This window comes from Pongo abelii, chromosome 9 (assembly GCF_028885655.2).
Source record: "Pongo abelii isolate AG06213 chromosome 9, NHGRI_mPonAbe1-v2.0_pri, whole genome shotgun sequence".
In the NCBI taxonomy this organism is placed as follows: domain Eukaryota; kingdom Metazoa; phylum Chordata; class Mammalia; order Primates; family Hominidae; genus Pongo; species Pongo abelii.
The window spans coordinates 57,670,284-57,690,307 of record NC_071994.2 but is presented as its reverse complement, the minus strand read 5'-3'; the positions used below and the strand labels follow the sequence as shown (position 1 = coordinate 57,690,307).

Genomic DNA, 20,024 nt, shown 5'->3' with positions numbered 1-20,024 from the left:
CTTGGTGGCAGGCGCCTGCAGTCCCAGCTACTTGGGAGGCTGAGGGAGGAGAATGGCATGAACCCGGGAGGCAGAGCTTGCAGTGAGCCGAGATCACACCACAGCACTCCAGCCTGGGCAACAGATCAGACTCTGTCTCAAAAAAAAAAAAAAAAAAAAAAAAAAAGCACCCTCAAGGTGAGTGTTTAAACTTGTAAACTTTTGAAAGATATTAAGTAGAGGTGATGGATTCTCTTCATTCCCTTCTTTTTGTCTGAGCTGGGGTTACAGATAAGAAAGGTAAGAGTGAATCTCTTCCAGATTATTGCTTCTCAGAGGGAGAGGGGCTTGAAGATCATCTAGACCCTAAACAGGTGAATGTCTCAGCTTTGGGGACTGTAACATGATGTTAAGAAGGACATTTCTTATTGTCTTGGAATGTGGCTGATGTTCCAAAGCTGAAGCCAAGTGTCCACACATTCTAAAAATAGGGGCTGGGCCATTCTCATCAGACTGGCTAAGAGGTGACCAAGAGCAGCCCTGGGGCTCCTACCTCTAGAGTGAAGAAAGGAAACCTGGGATGGTTAAGAAAGGTGATCCTCCTGGAGCCACTCAGGAGGCTGCCTTCACGAAGAGAAGGTGGCATCCTATTCCCAGCTGGTGGCTTACTTGTCCCTGTGGGAACTCAGAGTGCCCCTACCCCACCTTGTGCTTTCTCTTGGGGGATGGAAGGACAAGTATCCTCAGGAGCTTGAGGCTTCACCCGATGCAGAGAGACACTGGCCGGAAGGAGGTAGTAGATGCCCCTGACTACAGAGGAAGGAGGGCAGGTACTGTGAGAGAGCACGACCCTCCTACCAATTGTATGGCAAGTGGACAGCTAATGGGAGCCAGGCTAAGCCATCTCAAAAGGACCCCAGCTCAGAAGGCTGCCTGCCTGCCAGGGTGAGGGGACTCCTGCAGCAGAATTCCACAGGAGTGCTGTGCTGCAGGACAGCTCAGAGGAGGTGTCATGAGAGGTCTCACTCATGATACAGTGTGGAGGCCCCAGTGGACATCACCCAAGAAACCAAGCTGCACTGTGAGCATTAGGTCATCTGCCCCACCAAGGGCACCATAGACCAGATGACAAGAACATTAGTCTGGTAAGAATCTGCTTTTTCCTGAAAGCCACTCCCCATGCCCTGCCCTTGGCTCTGGAGGGGCCCATTAACAGGACAAAAGAAGGGGAGATGGAGCAGGGAAAGCAAAATAGGGGGGCCAGCCTCCCCAGGCTTCTGCTAGCCTAGAGTCCTGCAGTTTGCACCTCAGCCAGGGAGGGAGGACATATATGGAGGTGGATGGGAAATTCAAGTTTTGATTTAGATTGCACTGGACTTTTTATTGCCCGAAAATGAGATTGTTCTAATACCCGGAGGCAGCCAGAAAAACTCTGGGACCTGCTTGAGATACTGCCTAGTAACGAAAAAGGGAAATTTGACAAAACAATATCTAAAGGAGGAGAATAAAGCTATTTCTGAAGCTCATTTAATAAAATGGCCATATGAAGAAAATTAGCGAGAAACTCCACATTTCCTTCCAGAGCTCCTCAATGCCCCATCTTCTAAGGAATGAGAAGTTAAAGGGAATGCACGTTTATTAAGCACATACTGTATACAGGACTGTGTTAGAACCCAAATACTTGAAACTTCAGGAAATCTCCCCAATAATTCCATGAGTCTGGGATTGACAATTTCCATTTCATAGATGAGGCAACTGAGGCCCACAGAGGTCAAGGGACTTGCTTAAGGGCAGATCGATACAGGGTGGATTCTGGAGCAGAGATTGGAGCTCAATAGTCTGCAAGCAGCATTGCAAGCAGCATTGTACAAGGAAAGGGACTGTGTACGTACTCACTGCCACCTCTTCAGACACTCAATGAGTGTTTGTTAATGGATGCCCACAATGCTGTGGCTTCCTACGTGGGCCCTGTGATATTGCCTGCTCCCATCGAGGTAGGAGGCAGGACTCAACTCCTGAGATGGGGCTCGGACACTGGACCAAATTGAGGACTAGCTAAAACAGAGATGGGGTGGAAGCAGCTTTCCATAGATGGGGTGGTTGACACGCCCACCAGTGTGCCATGTCAGTTTACCATTGCTATGGCAACACTCAAGAGTTACTGCCCCTTTCCATGGCAATGTCCCAACAACCCAAAAGTTACCACCCCTTCCCTAGAAATTTCTGCAGTAACCACCCCGTAATCTATATATAATGAGAAGTAGGTATAAAGATGACTGCAAAACTGCTCTGATGGGCTACTCTCAGCACACTGCCTATGCAGTAGCCCTGCTCTGCAGGAGCTGGCGCTGACTGCTGGAGCTGTGACACTGCCACTTCAAATGAGCTGTCTTCTTCGACCCCACCACTGGCTCACCCTTTGCATGCTGTCCTGGGGGAAGCCAAGAACCCTTGCAAGCTAAGCCCCACTTCGGGGTTTGACTACCCTGCAGCACCATCACTTTCTTTACTACAATTTATGCAAGAACATGTGCAGGTTGGCAGGCTCACTTGTCATTGAGACCAAGTTCCATGTCTACGCAAACAAGACTGTAAGTACAGAGGGGTCAGGACCATGCACTTTCTTCTTAAAGTACCCCCAGTCATCTCTGTGAGGAGGGGATCTGCAGACCAGGCTGAGCCTCAGAGAAGTCAAGGGACGTCTCCTGGGTTCCACGGCAAGTCCTCATTGCTGAGTGGTGGACCCAGGTGGCTGCTCCTCAGCCTGAGCCTGCCGGCATGCCTCTCCCTGACCCGCTTGCACCCCTCCCTCCTGGCCTCACAACCCAGCAGGTGTGTGCCCTGTCAGCACCCTCTGTGTTATGTTGCAGAACATTGGAACTGGCAAAGCTGATGGAGGTTATATACCGCGTGGTTCAGAAAAGTAGCTTAAGCAGATGTCTTGTCAAAACAGAGTAAGAAACTGTGAAGAAATAGTCTGTGAAACCCAGCCACGTCCTGCTTCCTCTCATTTCTACAGTAAAATAGCGGTGGGGAAAAAAATGGTTAGTTCTTTCAGAATAGTGCATTTCATGCGTGGAGCATACCAACTTCCAGAATGGTTATCCTGGATGGGATTTATTTCCCTTCCTTTTCCTAGCCTTTCTTTCCTCTTTACTCTGCTCCTTCCCCTCCCTCTCCTCTCTCTCTCTCTCTCTCTCTCTCTCTCTCTCTCTCTCTCTCTCTCTCTCTCTCCACATCTCCTCTCCTTTCAAGAGGACATTAGCTCCCTGACTGCAACCCTGGGGTCTTGGGGCTTCTGAGGCCTGCAGGCTCCCTTCCCTTTGTCTGAGGAGGACGGGGGAGGCAGTGAATTATTGATGAGGCCTGCGCTCTATGGATGCCCAGGGCTGAGACTGGGGTGGCCTGGGCCCCTGGAGAAGGCAGCAAGACTGGTCAGTTTGGGAGACAGGACAGAGCCTCTTGGGGTGTAGGTGGCAGGGAGGGGCGGGGGAAAGAGCTCATTGCCTTTTGGCGTTCATTTGCCTCTTTGCGGTGCCTGGGGCTGGGAAGAGCAAGAGCTGGAGTCACTGGGAATCCGTGGACAGATGGAGACACCAGAGGGGAGGCATGTGAGGCGTCTGCAGGGAATTCACAGTTTACAGTCATTGAGTGTTCAGCCTCCCCCCTCTGCCTCTCTACACTTCTCCGAATCAATTCCCAGGAACCCAGGGGCTGTTCCATTGGGGCTCAGGGGCGTGGAGCCCAGGGCCTGTCCTGCTGGGCCCTGTGGCCACGGGCACAGGAGCCACCCTCTCCCCTCCTCCTCATTTTTCTCCCATCCCACCCAGACCGAGCAGAAGCTCCCCAGCCTGAATCCCATTTGGGTCAAAGAACACAAGAAAAACTCCATTTGTCACAAGGCCATGGAACAACACTAAGTGGAACCACTCTGTGACATGAAGGATGGTAGGACCGTAAATTATTCAGCCTCACAGACATTATAGGCATTTTGGAGAGAAAGTGAAAAAAAGATTATTTCAGCGCTGTAGTGTAAAAGAGCTGAACTGCATTCATTGGCCGGCGTGCTGTGAGGATTTTCTGCCTTAAAGTAGCTCTCTCCGAGGGGCTGTTTCCTGGGCAGCAGTTCCACCCACCGAGGAATTTGCTTACTTCTTTAGCGTTAACATTGCATTGTGAGAGAGTGTGTGTGAGTGTGTGTGTGTGTGGGAGGGGGGAGCTGGGTGGGGGTGCTGAGACCGTCCTTCTCAAGGCAGGGAAATGAACATGTAAGCTGAAATTCTTTTTCTTGTCCTCTGCAATTGTGGAATGAAAAGGAAGGCAGGTTTTGCAGCCTTACCTCCAGTCTCAGCATGGCTGTGTAACATGCTCTCCATGGATACATTTGTGCAGGAAAATGTCCCTTGGTGAGGAGAGGCGTTCCTGGTCCCTTGCAAGAGCCGGGCTCAGAAGGACTCTTGGGAGGGCAGCATTCTTTCAATGCATAGCCCCATCTCCAGCCCAGATGGACCTTCAAGCCAGAACCTTTGTCTAGAAAGCCCAAAAATTCCTGAAAATCTAGAGCCAGAGATACAGGAGGTCAACAGCCCCACCCCTAATCCTGGGCTTCTCACTTGTTAATTTCATTGTCTTGAGCAGGGCTCTCTGAAGTCAGGGGAAATGTGTGGATTCTGTTTCTGGGGTTCTTCCCAGCTCCTTTCGGAAGGGGGAAGAGAGATATGGGGGCCTACCCCTGCTTTAGTTCATCCTCCCTCTTGGGAATGCCCACCCAGGCCTCAGAACCTTCATCTGAGCACCAATACACAGTAATGCAGACCACACACACACACACACACACACACACACACACACACACACACACCTCTCTCCCCTCCCCATCACCCCAGGATGAGCCAGGAAAGGCACTGACCAGCCGATTTTCAATGCCTAGGAAATGGGAGCTTGGGCTGTGGGTGGCCTCAGACTGGTTTGCATCTTCACCTCTGGGAAGTATTGTTTGTAACAAACTGATGTATTTAACAGAAGAGCACATGCAAATATGCCTTGGCATTGCAAATTGAATCCAGCCTTTGCTGCTGCAGAGCAGGTCTGGCCATTCCTTTTCTGGGGAGACACGCCACAGCTGCCAGGGCTCCAGGGAGCCAGACTGAGGAGAGGTACAGAGGCAGCACCAGCCTCTCTGTGCCAGCCGGGAAGTCATCAGATGGTGGAGGCCCAGAATGGGTGGCAAACCCCTCGTGGGCTTTTAGCAGAATTGTGCTGCCCTCTGCTGGCGAATTTGGGTGGACTCAAAGGGCTTCACGCCCAGTAGAAAAAGAGGTTGGTTTCTGTTCCCCTAGCAATCAGAGAAGGGGACAGAACATTTCATACTGAAAAACTGGGGGAGCTCTCTCTCCTTTTTTGTTTTTGAAATTCTGCGCTCTAAGCCAGGAGGCAACACAAAATAAAGGTGGCCAGAGGGAACTAATGCTGGATTAGAGCCTTCTAAGTGCCTGAAATCGTGCTATGACATCTACGTGCAGGCATTTACTTTATTCAGAAAGCAACTCTGATAATTAGAATTTAGAATTTTAATTTGAGAAATGAGGACAGTGTGGCTCAGAGAGGTAAATCAATTGTCCTAAAGCCACACAGCTAGCCAATAGCAGAGCCAGGATTGAGTTTGGGCTGTCTGATGCCAATGCCCACGCTAGGCCAACCTTACAGTTTATGATTTGTCTCTGGATGTTAGAGAGCAGGAAGTGTCTAACCCTCTGGGGGAGACACCAGGCTCCGTTGCCCAGCTCCTTCCCACGCATGGGGTAGGCTTTTGTTAGAAAATGGGTTGCCCTGAACCCAAAGCTAGTAGAGGCGCCTCAAGGAATGGAAACACTGCTGGTCTGGCTTTGTGTTCTAGCTCTGCTGTTTGTGGGCTTTGTGACTTTCAGGCCACCTGTCCTCCAGGGTTCTGTTTCTCATCTATAAAATGAGGGAGTAGGTGAGGATGAGTTAGATGGGTGTTTGTGGTGTTGGTGTTTTTGCCAGCAAGGACATTTCTTAAAAACAGTTTTCTATCCACTTTGGGAGGCCGAGGCGGGCAGATCACCTGAGGTCAGGAGTTTGAGACCAGCCTGACCAACATGGAGAAACCCCATCTCTACTAAAAATACAAAATCAGCCAGGCGTGGTGGCTACTCAGGAGGCTGAGGCAGGAGAATCACTTGAACCCGAGAGGCGGAGGTTGCAGTGAGCTGAGATCACGTCATTGCACTCCAGCCTGGGCAACAAGAGTGAAACTCCGAAAAAAAAAAATTAAAGATAAATAAATTTTTTAAAAATGGGGTTTCTATCTCATATATACCATGTTTTGAAAAAAAAAATCTTATCTACCAATGTATGTATGTTGTAATAATTTATTTCTTTTCAGTTTTAAGTAAACAAGATATGTGACTATCTTAGATTGGGTTCCCCGATAAACAGATTCTGAGACAGGGATCAATGTACAGGAAATTGGGGCATGTCCTGGTAATGCCATCAATGAGGTGGGGAAGCAGAAGCTGGCAGAGGGAGAGGTGGAACCATGAAACATGCACGACAAAGGCCTCAGCTGGTCCCCAGGCAGGTCTGGGGCTGGGATGAGCTGCAGAGTGGTCCCCACTGGGGAAAGCAGGCCAGGCCTGTGCACTCCCACATGGATCAGGCAAGGGCTATCACCTTGGGCAAGGCAGCTCTTTCATCCAGTGCAATTCCTGGGGACGGACTGGCCATAAACCAACAGCAGCCAACACTCCTAGACCTGGGGGGCTCTGGGCATCTCACCACAGCATCCACTCCAATCACTGTGTATTCATAAGAAACAACAAGCAGCAGTGAACTCCAACCCGTACGAGTTTTACCTGGGGAGGCCTTATTGAAGGTGAATGTTCAAGTTTTATTAGGTGTTTTGGAAGTAAACATTGCTCACATTTTTGCCTTCCCAGATTTTTGCCTTCCCAGGTACTAAAGGTTCGGGGACTCTAGGGTGAAAATGTGGCTCCTGCTTTCTAGCATTCTCTGAGGGTGTGGGGTTTGTATGTCCTGGAGACCCCAAGAAGATGCCACCACCAGGGAACAATAGTGAATTTCTCAGCAATAGTGAATTCCTCTGCTCCCATGGTGCCTGGAAGAAGATGTACTTTCCTCAAGCCCACCCAGCCCCAGCCCCAGCCCCAGCCTGAGTGCACAACTTGGTAGCAGAGCCTGACTAGAGTTCAGCCTGTGCTTATCACCTGGCTGGACACCCTTGAGCGGCTCACAGCCTGTGCACCTGTCCCTACAGACCCTGCCCTCCCATTTATCTTTCTCCTCCTCAGCCTCCCTTCCCTCCTCCTTTCAAAGCCTTTGCTCTTCTTCAATCCTCCATGTGCTGATTCCATGTGCTTGCAGCTCCCCGGGGACCATGAAGGGTGTCAGCGACTTGAAAATGTTCACTCTGCCACTGCTGGGAATCTTGCCTAAGGAAATAATCTAAAATACAGGAGATCCTTTATGAGAGAAGATACTCATTCTAATGTCATTCGTAAAAGCGACAGATTCGAGCCATTCTAAATGGTAAACCACAGGGGAATGTGAATTATGGTGCATCAACAAAATGGAATATCATGCCACCGTTAAAAATTATGTGTGTAAGAAGCAATGTGAAAACATGTTTATGGTTAGCAACACAGGCTACAAAATTATACTATACAACCTGACTGCAACAATATGAACGAAGTAAACAGTTAAAGGGTGGCAGGAAAATCTGAACTGCTCACGGGCTTGGCTGGAGGAACTACAGCAGGGATCTCTTAACCCTTTTTGTGCCACAGACACCTTTGGCAGCTTGATGAGCCTATGGGCTTACCAGCATATTTTTAAATGCCTGAAATATAAATCATAGAATTTCAAAGAAAACCAATAATATTGAAATACAGATATCAAAATGTTAAAATAATTTTTCAATATATGTGCTTCTTTTTAATACCTTAAGTAACACGATCTAGCAGAAGATCAAATAATTACTATATCTATAAAGTAGTGATGAATTCAAGTAATATTTTAAATTACATGCAATAGCTAAAATATGGTATAAAAATGTCTAAGTTTCTGTCAGCGACAAAGTTGTCTATATAGCTAAAACTACTGTTATTTGATGCCAAAGTTCGTAATAAATGACCATGCTGTATTTTGATTAGATCATGAAATAAAAACGTCATTTTTCCTATGCAAGTTCATGTACTCTCTGAACCTCTTACTAGTCTTCTAGGGGATTTAAGGACCCTGATTTAAAAAATCCCTGTATCAGAGCTCTTTACTTCTTTCTCTTTATTCTCTCTAATTCCAAAATTTTACATAATAGACATGCATTGCTTCTATCATGTAAAATAATCAAGGAATTTTAAAATTAAATAAGCAAATGAACAAAGAAAATATAATTCAGGCTTATTAGATCATTTGATGATAAGGCACTAAGTGCTCTCAGATGCCATATCATTTAATCCGCAGGTTAAATTCCACAAGAGACATGCTATTAATGTAGCCATTTGGCAAACGAAGACATTGATGCCAACGGAGTTTAAGAGACTTGTCCAAGGTCACACAGTCAGCAAATGATGGAACCAGAATTTGAACCGAGGTGTATCATTCAAACCCAGACTCTTACCTGTTAGATCCACTGAGCCTGGCAATCTACGGCTTATGATGAGTAAACTGAATGTTTTGTTTGTAGAATTGATTTATTTTAGCCACTGTGAAGTAATCTCTTCACATGAATGTTTCTCCTGCTGAAGTACATCTGCCCTTGATTAAATGTTGTCTATGCAATTCATGGACAATCGATGGTACTCTAGGCTCTGAATGAGAAAACTGGAACTTCTGCTTGCCATGAGTCTGCTGATGGCTTAGGCAGGGACATTCTGTCTCCCAGGGGCCTATCAGTGCTCATGTGGTCATGTAGACACACTTCAACTTGAGCTTCAGGTGGGATGCTTCCCTATAAGCAGTGAACGCGAAAAGCCTTGGCTAAAATGGGACCCACACCGAACACAGAACAGAACTGGGGCTGCACTTCCCGTTGAGAAGCATAGGGTGGGATCAAGAGGTGGCTGAAGGGATAGCAGATTCTCAAGCTGCATTCCTGCAGTCAGGATGTGTCCAAACAGAAGGCTTGGACAGTCGGTGGCCACGTGGGGGCAGCATTGAGCCAGAATGACAGAGGGCACCTCCTCTGGTGAATATCATGTGAGCCCACGTGGAGCCTCCTCTTTGGAAGACAGGGTGCTCTTGTGGGAGGAACGTTGGGGAGGGACAATCTCTTTAATAACTCTGAGAGGTACTGCTCTTTTTATGAAGGGGCAGTATAACGTGGTGCTTATAAACGTGGGCTCTGGATAGTTAGCCTATTTGTATTTAAAACCTGCTGTTATTTATTAGGTAACTTACTTAAGTTTTCTGTGCCTCAGTTTCTCCATGGGGTTGATATGAGGACTAAATGAATACACATTAGGTACTTTTTCAGTTATCTATTGCTGCGAAACAAACCAACCCGAAACAACTACGTATTTGCTCACGATTCTGCAATTAGGGCAGGGCTCAGTGGGACAGCAACTCGCTTCCTCATGTGATGTTGGCTGGGCAGTTCCAGTAGGGCTGGATGAACCAAGAGGGCTTCCTCAAATGCATGGCACCTCAGCTAAAGGCTGGCAGGGCCTCTCTCTCCAGCACGAGAGTCAGAATGGTTTTACATGGCGTTGTGCCAAACCCCTACTCACCTCAATAGGGAAGTCATCAGGTTCAAGTGGTTGAAAAAGAGACCCAGAGCCAACAAACAAGACACGGGGTTTGATGAGGGGCTTATGTACAGGGGAGAGAATCCAGTGGCAGCGGACTGGACGTCAAACCACCTTCCCATAGCCCAATGGCAGCAGGCTAGGCAGAAAAGCCACAGCTGCTTGTGAACAGCATGCAATTTATAGAGCATTTTCACTTAACACCCTCCCCGAATGACCTGCACCTGGCAACATTCACAACTGAAGCCCCAAAACCTGGGGCTTCAATCCCCTGTACAGCCTGTGTTCCATGGGACAGGCCAGGGACTCGGATGTTTTCTCATAGACAAGGAATGAATGTCTGTGTTGGCCATCCCTGGATTCCCTGTCTCAGAACACACATTCAAGTCCCACACAGGTGCCATACAGGGCCATTCTCAGGGTATGTTTATGTTATTGCTGTCAAGTGTGTTTACCCTACACATAGTGGCCCAGGACTCCAAGAGAACTAAAGGCAGTTACCAGCCTCTTACCGCCTTGCCTGGGAGCTGGCACAGCAGTCACTTCTACCATATTCCCTAAGTCAAAGCAAGTTACAAAGCCAGCCCAGATTTAACGAAAAGAAACACAGGCCTCTCCTCTTGATGAGATGAGTGACTTGCACGTGCAAGAATGGGAGGAATTATTAGTGGCCATCTTGCAAATCACCTGCCACAGGTACTTATAGTAGTGCCTGGCACACAGAAAGTCCTCCATACATGGAAGCCACCTTCACGACTGAGGAGACTGAGGTGCCTCAGCTACAGAGATTGCTCCCAAGATCACATGGCAGGTAAGGACAGAGCTGGAATTGAAGCCCAGGTCTTTCTGAATTAAAGGCCCATTCTCCTATGGCACCATTGTTGTAAGCTCTGTGCCCTTGGCCAAGTCATTTAACCCCCTTAGCCTTGTTTTCCTCATGTGATGTCAGGTGGATATAGTAAAGACAACCACCAAATAGAATTATGGCACAGACTAAATAAGGAAATGCCCAAGAAAGCATCTTATCACCTGTAAAGCATTATGGGAGCATGAATTATTTAGAGATTTTAATTTGAACTTCATTTGTTCAGAATGTGTCTACTGCTGGTAGAATCTGGATTCATGCTTCCCTTCCTTGGCACTAGGGTGGCTGAGGGTGGATGGCAGGAGGGGCCACATGCTTATCCCCACAGGCAATAGCCATTTTCAAGCCTTCAAGAAGCATCTGTTGATGTGAATGTTAATGACAAGCCATTCTCATCTGTGCGGTGAGGAAACTCCCAGGAACCTTGTTACAGGAAAGGAGCCTAGGGATGGGAACTGCTTTCTTTGGAAGCTTCTGGCGCTCTCCCTTTCCCAGGGCTGGTCTGGTTTTCATGGTCTCCCCCTGGTGAGTGTCTCCAGAGCCCCCTTCTCAGTAAGCTGCCTGAGCCCTTCTCCCCCTGGGGGCGGATAGACGACAGCCTGGAGTGCTGCCTGGTGTACCTGAAATCCCGACTTCTCTAGCTGAGTCTGCCTTAGCCATTCCCCTCACGTGCCTGCTTCGCTCTAGCTGCAGGAACCAGAAGCTGTGCTTTTATTAAATTTGATCCTCATCAGAATTGCATTTGGTGGTTTTCCAAGTTATGACTTTCTAATTAGCTTTTTGTTGAAGCTGTTTTTCATTGCTTTGCTCAGAATCAGTGGTAAAAGAGACTATTTTCTTAATGTTGTGGCCTCCTTTGGTGATTTCTCCACTTAAAAAGAGAAAAAAAAAGAGTAAGGATGTGCTTCCTGAGAAATCTGATAACTAATCACAAGCTTTAGACAAACCCTGAGATTCCCAGGTTATCAGCTATTGAGACATCTGCTTCCTGCCTGCGAGAAAACAAGTTCTCATTGGGGTGCGGGGCACTGGGGATGGCTTTGGAATCAAACTTTCTGGATTCAAGTCTTGGCTCTGCTACTTGCCAGCTGTGTGACCTTGGGCACTTTAATTGGGGTCTCTGAGCCTCAGTGTCTTCACCTTTATAACGAGCAATGTGCCTCAAATGTCTGCTGTGAAGCGCCACCGAGGTCATACCTGTAAAAGCCCTGACGTGGGGTATGCCTTCAACAACATTGCAGCTATTATCACATTTGATAAACAACATGTGAATATAAGTTTATAGAAAACTCTAAAGCACTGTACAAATATTAGCTTTATTGCTATACAAATATTGGTTTATGACTATTAAGAATAATTAGCTGTATGGCCTTAGGTAAGCTACTCCATCTTTCTGAGTGTCTGGTCTAGATAATGGGTTGCACATTCAGGTGACTTCAGGAACTACGGCTATACTGGGAATGAATAGAGTAGATCAGATAGAAGAAATGCTCATGTCAGTACACACTAAGTGGGCAAGAGGAAAGTGCATCAACAGCAGGGTCCCAAAGATAAGTAAGTTTCAGAAACTGCGTTAAACAAAATTGAACAGGCTTCTTTCTGCAGTACTCTTCCAAGAGTTTTAAGTGCCTGGCTGCATAGTGAATTTCAAAGGGCAGGAAAGGATATATGTGCAGTGTTTTCCAAAATTCCCTGACCCCAGACCCTCTTTTTCCGTTAAGACCAGTGTTCTTCTGAATACACCTGGCAAATTCTGGGTGGATGACCTCAATCATCCCTTCCGATTCTGAATTTCAGCTTGGGTCTCTAAGGTCAGAAAGAGGCATTTCTGATAGAAGATAAAAGACAGAATGCACGTTGGGTCTTCTTCCTTTGATTGTTCACTTTCACCAAAATTATGACTAGTTCTGTTCACTTGACGGTACTGCTCAGTGTGGTCAGCTGTGAGTGAAGCCGGATGTCTGGGTGCAGCATCTCCTAACCAGTCACGGAGAGTCGGGCGGGAAACCAGGGAAGGGGGGCAGTGCTGGGCCCACCTGTTATTTTGGGAAAATCAGGAAATTGTCTGCCCTTGTGTTTGCTAGCCTCAACCTTCACATACATATATGAAATTCAGAAAACCAAGGCTTATAGCAAAGGCCACTTGAATTTGACCTTGCTTTCATCAGCTATTTAATACAATATCTTCAGTAAATTTCTCTTGTTAATCAGTGAACATTGTGTAAGCACCTACTATTACTAGATATCAGTAAGTTAATTATCTTCATCACTCTGTTTAATTTAGATATGTGTTCAGGGACTCCCTGAGATCTACGTTAAATTGCCACAAATCCCAAATTCCATAGTCCGTGGCTATCTGAAGCCCTTCCTAAGATTTCTACTTCTCATACCACTTGGCATTGAATTCCTTGAATGGGACCTCTGCCTTGCACTCTGTTTTAACCCCCTTGAGGCTCAGGGAGGTTAAGTGACTTGGCCAAGGCTCCACAGCCTGCAAGTCTGGCTCAGTTACGGTTGCCACTGGGCCCTGGCTAAGAAGAGATCCTGCCCCATTGCCCCAGGCTACCATTCCTGGGGATGATGAAGGGGGCTCCTGGAGATAGGGGCTGAGGTCTCCAACATTTTTCCACTTCAGGCTTTTCTTCTTTCCTGCCATTGATGGGCCTGGGTGCCACCCCATCCAGAGATGCAGGCACTAAGCCTCTGGGGGTGAGGGCCTCGTGCCTCCACACTGCATTCATTTAATCTTCCAACCATTTCCCTGGCAGTGGTAATATACCCGTTTTACAGATACCCTTATAAGGGTTAACTAGTAAAAATAACAAAAACCACCATGACAATCCACAGTTACAGAACTCTGACTGTGCCAAGTGTTATCTATATTTTCTCATTTAGTCTCACAACATCCATACGTAGAAAGACGGCACCTGCCTGTGAGGTGGATCATTACAGAATCAAATTATTATGCCTGACCACCAACCCTTTGGGGCAAATCCGCTCTCAGATGGTGGAAAGTCTTGAGGACAAGCAGAGTAGCCCCTGGGGCCTCAAGCTTTTGGGGCATCTCTGGGGGCTCTGGGCATCCTTTAGGGCAGGATAAGATATTTACAATAACCTCTCTCTTTGAGACATGGATTGGATCTTCACTTAATGTTTTTGACTCTTCATGTTTTTTTTTTTTTTCAATTTCAAGTTTGACAGCCCTGGAGCTTAGGCACTAAATCAGCAACAGAATAGGATTCTAAGATGTTTGATTAGGGATTAGACCTCTGACACATGGCTTGCCCAGAGCTGGCTGACCTAATACATCTCAGAATCCAGGAAGAAAGGGACCACGTACCACAAAGCCTAATGCCTCATTTGCGAAGAGAAAAATGAAGGCCCTGTGCTGGTATGGATTTACCCAGCACTAAAGCAATAGTTCTCAGGTCAGAGCCCAGGTTTTATGTCTCCTAGTCTATAGATCTGCATCAGTAGCTCCTACAAGACAGGGTTGCTTCATGACCAAGTTGCATTCAGAGCCAACCATACGTATTAGTGGTGTGATCAGTAAGATGTCAAGGAATCTCTGTCTATCCATCTAATCCCATGAGTTTTCTCTGGGTCCTAAAATAATGTCACCTTCAAAACGTGGAGTAGGCCCTGCCAAGACACCTCACCTACCTAGAGAAGGTATTAAATACATTACCAGTAGAGACCCAGTTAACTTAATATCTGGACCTATCAGAAAGCAGAAGCTGGGACACTGGATAGCTCAGTTTGATTGCTATGAGAACTCTCAGGAAAACAAAAGAAATACAAAGGTTTGGATTGTGGGCAGATAGAATTTTCAAAATTTAGAGAAGATCCGAAATCTTCTCATTGCTTAGATGGACAAACCAAGACCAGGGAAAAGAAGTGAATTTCCCAAGCCTGCCCAATAGTCAGGACAACACCCTCCCTACCAGCTCTCTGTCACTTCCCCAGTCTCTCTCCCCAAACACAGCTCTACCGGTAATACAGAGTTGGGTGTCAGGACTCAGGAGTCGGAGCTCCATTACACTTAGGCTAGATCTTTGTGAATATTGAGGCTGAGAGTGGAATTTAGTCATGGTCTCCTTTTGACACAGAGGGACTTTTGTAGACCGGAGTCGATTTTTGTCTGTAACAACTGTAAAGAAAAATGAATACCTTGGTTGCTACTTGAGCCCTTGGATCGGGATGCACCTGGTGGGCTGCAGTAAATCTTGAAGTAGCATCCATTAATCAGCTACACCAGAATTCACCAATGTGCTTGTTAAAGTGCTGAGTCCTGGGCTTTATTTACCCAAGACCCATTGAATCCCGGGTCTGTGGGGCATTTTAACATGTATCCCAAGCGATTCACATGCCGCAAAAAGTTGGAGAACCACCACTGCAATGGAAGATTTGGAGTTAAGCTTGCCTGGGTTCAAATCTGGGCTCTGCCAGTTACCAGATGCATAAACTTCAGCATGCCTGAGCTTCAGGCTCCTCCTGTAACATGAAGAGAATAGTAATAACTACCTCACAGGGTTATTGAGAGAGTTAAGGGAGGGAAATCAGGAAAAATGCTTAGCATGGGGTTTGGCACCTTGCAAATAAATATTAAGCAAATCAATTAATTAAAGCAAAGCAAATATATTTAATAAATTAAATATTGAACAAATAAATATTAGCTGCTACTGTAATGTCGTTCTTTAGAGACATTCCCTGTCTTCAGCTGGTCACATGGAGGCCACCTGCAGCCTCTGCAATCAGGAACCCGTCCCCACCTGAACCCCCGACCCCTACCCCTCCAGGGAAGATGAGCGGCTGTAAGAAGCCTGGCCTTCCCGTTCTGCGGCGGGGGCTTTGGGGAGTGCAGTGACAATAGCCACCAGCAGGGGGAAGCATAAGCACATTTCAGGGCACAGCGCTAGTGCTCCTTGAGGGTGGGGCGCTCTCTGGGGGAATGGGCTGAGGCTGGGATCAGCGTTTCTTCTCGAATTTTCCCCCCACTGTGGACAGGAATATCTGGTGATGCTCACAAGACAGAATCTTGCTTTTCCTCTAATTGCTCAAAAAGTGAAACCCTGCGCTGGCTGACAGTGGCTCTTCCCTGAAGCCTCAGGAAGCGGCTCATTAGCTGTTAATTTTATTTTCACCACCCAGTCGGGCTCTGGCAGGCCCTCGGCAGAGTGCTGGCTGCCGGGCCTTTCTAAGGAGACTCTTGGCAGAGCTCTGATCTGGGCGTCGTGTTCTTTTTCCATTTGAAGGAGCAACTGCGTGAGGTGCCTCACCAGACTTAGCGAGAGGGGCTGAGGGGTGGGGCGGGGCCTGAGTGTCCAGACCTGCCCTCTAATCCAGAGCCAAGAGTCAGTTCCCTTCCTGCCGTCCCCTACAAATCAGGGGGCCAGGCGGTCCGCCGCCGCTTGAGTGCCCACCGTGTGCTATTCTGTACCTCCCACCGGGCTCCCCAGGGGCATGTCACAGAGGGGAAGCCTGAGGCTTAAAGAGGTCGGGTGACCTGCTCAGAGCCACACAGCCAATAAGCAGCAAAAGTAATAGTGACACTGGGCCAGGCGTAGAGGCTCACACCTGTAATCCCAGCACTTTGGGAAGCAGAGGCTGGCGGATCACCTGAGGTCAGGAGTTCGAGACCAGCCTGGTCAAAATAGTGAAACCCTACCTCTACTAAAAAATACAAAGGTAGCCAGGCGTGATGGCAGATGCCTGTAATCCCAGCTACTCGGAAGGCTGAGGCAGGAGAATCTCTTGAACCTAAGAGGCAGAGGTTGCAGCGAGCCGAGATCACACCACTGTACTCAGTCTGGATGACAGAGTGAGACCCTGCCTGCCCCCTCTCCAGAAAAAGGTAATAATGGCACCGACTGCCTAGTATGTGCCCAGTATGTTGACAGGATCCATGGCTGTCCTTTTACATATGTTTACTCCTACATCAATCAAATCTGTAAAGCCCAGTGGCTGAGGTTAAAGCCCATGCTTTTCTTCCTACTCCACACTGCCTCGAAACCCTTGGAAGTACTCTTCTCCTATTTCCCTAATCTTTCAAATTATTCAAATTCCCATTTGTTCTTCAATTAAAGGTCCCCTCCTCCCTCTTCATCCAAGAGTCCTTTGGCGAGAGCTTCGGTAGTGGCTTGATCACATTCTGAATTTGAGATTTGCTGTAATTAGCAGTCTTGAAAACACCAGTTCTTTGCTAGGCTCTGCTCCCAGGAACCCAGGAGTCAGGACATCTGAGGAAGGGCTACGTTCATCACTGATCTCTCCCTTAACCACCCCTTTCATAGTTATCTGGAATAAGCTCAAATTTCATTGATTTTCCTACAGTGATAAATTGACAGCCTTCCTTTTTTTTTCCACAGAAATTAATGCCAGTAAAATGACTACTATAGCCCACTCCCTGCTTTGAATACACCATTAAAATAAACCATGTCTGTGTGCAAACATGTGTGCACCCGATGAGATGTGCTTTTCAAAGACACTGTCATGCAATGTACACAACACTGTGCAGACATTTCAATTTTCCTCCCGGCTGTCTTGCCATCTAAAGACGAAATGCTCGATGTGGCCTGGCATCCAATGGCAGCTGGAGGAAAAGAACTTGCAACTTTGTGTTTCTCCTCTGGAGCTCTGGGCTTGCTCTCATTTGCACTGGTGAATGGTAATGTCAGCAGCCTATGGACAGACCGCAGGACACTGGGCTGCAGCATGAAGAGCTATCCAAGGAGATTTTTTTTTTTTTTTTTTTTTTTTTTTTTTTGTGAAACAGGGCCTCGCTCTGTCACCCAAGCTGGAGTGCAGTGGCACCATCACAGCTCACTGCAGCCTCAACCTCTGGGGCTTAAGCAATCCTCCCACCTTTAAGCCTTCTGAGTAGCTGGGACTACAGGTGCACGCCAACACACCTGGCTAATTTTTTTTTCTTTTTTTTTGTAAGAACAGGCTTTCACCATGTTGCCCAGGCTGGTCTCGAACTCCTGGTCTCAAGGAATCCCCCCGCCTCGGCCTTCCAAAGTGCTGGGATTACAGGCATGAGCCACCACTCCCAGCCCAAGGTGGTCATTTTAATGTGCAGTTGTTACAGGCAAGCAAATGACCTCCAGTCTGTAAAGATCTCTCTGAGTCAAAAGGAGACCATGACTAAATTCCACCTTTAACTTCAAGGTGATCCATAAACTTGAGGAGTTTTGCAAACACCATTTGGCTCAGTTACTGAGATTCTTTGTGTCATTTTGGCAGCCACCCCTGTGCCTGAGACAGGGAGCTCAGGCAGCTGGTTGGGGCTGCTTGCGGATTCAGATATTCCAGAACTGCCGGTTATGTAGGAAGTTCATGCTATAGAGAGGAAGATGAGTATGAGACAGAGAAACCATATTTATGAAACACCAGACATTATCCTGGGCACACTCCATCCTCACAGCCATGTTGTGAAGATACTTACATATACTCTGTCCAGCATCCAGGGAAACTAAGGTCTAGAGGGCATGATAACTGGCCCATGGTTACCAAGGATCTGAAAGACACACCCACAAAGGCCTAACTCAAATCCATGTATTTTCACCATTGCCTGTGAGACAGAATCTTCCATATATTATGTTTATTTGTTTGCATTTATTTGTTTTATGAAAAAGGTCTACACTTTCTGCAGCTGTCACTTTTGCAGGCAATAAGGTCACCTTTCTGGAATGAGAAATCTACATGAGACCAGAGACTGGATGATGGAGGGCTGTTTCTGTAATATTTATCCCTGCAAAGTAAATATTTCTGGCTCCACCATGTTCCAGAATTTCCCTGTTGACAGCTTCATAGATACTTCTTTTTCTCCTCTCTTGAACATCCAGCTATTGCCGGGGACAGGATGACCGGGTGCAACTGGTTCTTTTCACTTTTGACTGTGGACTTCTTGCAGCCGAAGGAAGAAAGGCTGGCCGGTGATCCATACTGGGTGAGGATTGGAGGCCAGGGCTGTGGAAGGGAAGTGTAGATTGCATCCTAGCTGGTGATCCCAGGGGACGACCGACCCACTAGAGAGCAAAGCTGAGGCTTTCCACCCAACGTTTTGGACCAATGTGTATGGTTCCCTGAAGTCATCTTGCAGATTTGTTTCTGTAATGTTCTCACATTTATTCCCTTCTCTCTTTTCCCATCAGCACTGCCCAGAGAGGTTGAGTGATTTGCCCCAGGTCACACAACTAGTAAGTGGCTGAACAGGGCATTAATTCTAGGCTTTCTGCCTCCCTGGTTTGTGAGCTTAACCATTGCACTGTAGCTCTAAGACTCTTGGTGAGCCAGGCCCCCCTTTGTCCCCAGCCTCGGCCCTCAGACATCTCACTATGGCCCTTTAACCTCCAGCCCTGGAGCTTAATTCAGTCCCTCTGAAAGACCACACTCTTCCTTGTCTTTAGGTCTTTCCACAGGCTATTCTGCAGTCTGGAACTCATTTCCTCACTTTACCCTGTCTTTCAAAAAGAAAATCCTCCAGGAACCTACTCACAGTCATGCTCAGCTTAAAGTTCCTCCTTCTGAGGGGTCTCCCATCATTGACCTTCTCCCCAGGCTGCACACACCCTGCCTCATGCCCAGTTAGGGGCTCTGTGCACCCTCGCATCCTAACACCGATCACACTATAGTGTAAGTTCATATTTCATGTTCTGTCTCCCGCTGGCTGTGCACTCTCTGAGGGCAGGTGCTTGTTCACAGCTGTGATCCTGCAGCTGATGCAGCGCCTGGCTCACAGTAGGTGCTCGGTAAATGTTGAATGGATGAAACGTGAATGAGCAAGTCAGAGAACCAGTGCCTGTGCCCATTTGCCCCTGTTGTTCCCTTGGCCTGGCACATTCTTCTCCATGCTTTGGCACAAGCCACAGCTCACATTCTTCCTTTGAGTATCACTCTGTGAAGCTTAGGAGGCCACCAGGGCTGTCTTTGGGGGCTCAGAGATCTCTAGGCTCAGGCAAGGATGCCCAGTTAAAAATAGTTTTTATAGAAATGAGCTCCAGAACCAAGACCCTGAGAGAGGCTCTAGACATGAGAGACTTGGGCTGTGGAATCAATGTGAAGCCTGAGAGGATTCACACTCAAGGAAGGACATGGAACAGGCAGAGTTATAGGTGAGGGTTTGTCTGGAGCCCAGTTCTGGATTGTGATTGTGAGTTCTGGATGTCTAAGCTGTATAGATGGATCTTTACAGTGGCAAAAACCAACTTGACCCAGAAGCCCAGAGCATAAGAGGCTCTTTCCTGGAACACTGTTTGTGTCAGACCCTGCTAAGCACTTCAGAGACTTAATCTCATTGACTTCTTATGAAAGCACCTCCCAGGTAGGTCTAGCCCCTGTTCTTGAGTCCCCCGTTGAAGGAAGGGGAGCAAAGATGGTGAGCACTTGCCCAA

The 20,024-nt window shown here is 47.5% G+C and overlaps 1 protein-coding gene across 3 annotated transcripts in view; it reads left to right on the top strand.

Annotated features, from left to right (window-relative positions):
- The window catches only part of NAV2 (neuron navigator 2), an 882,771-nt gene that overhangs the window by 309,733 nt on the left and 553,014 nt on the right, over positions 1-20,024 (top strand). The gene's annotated exons all lie outside the window — the stretch shown is intronic.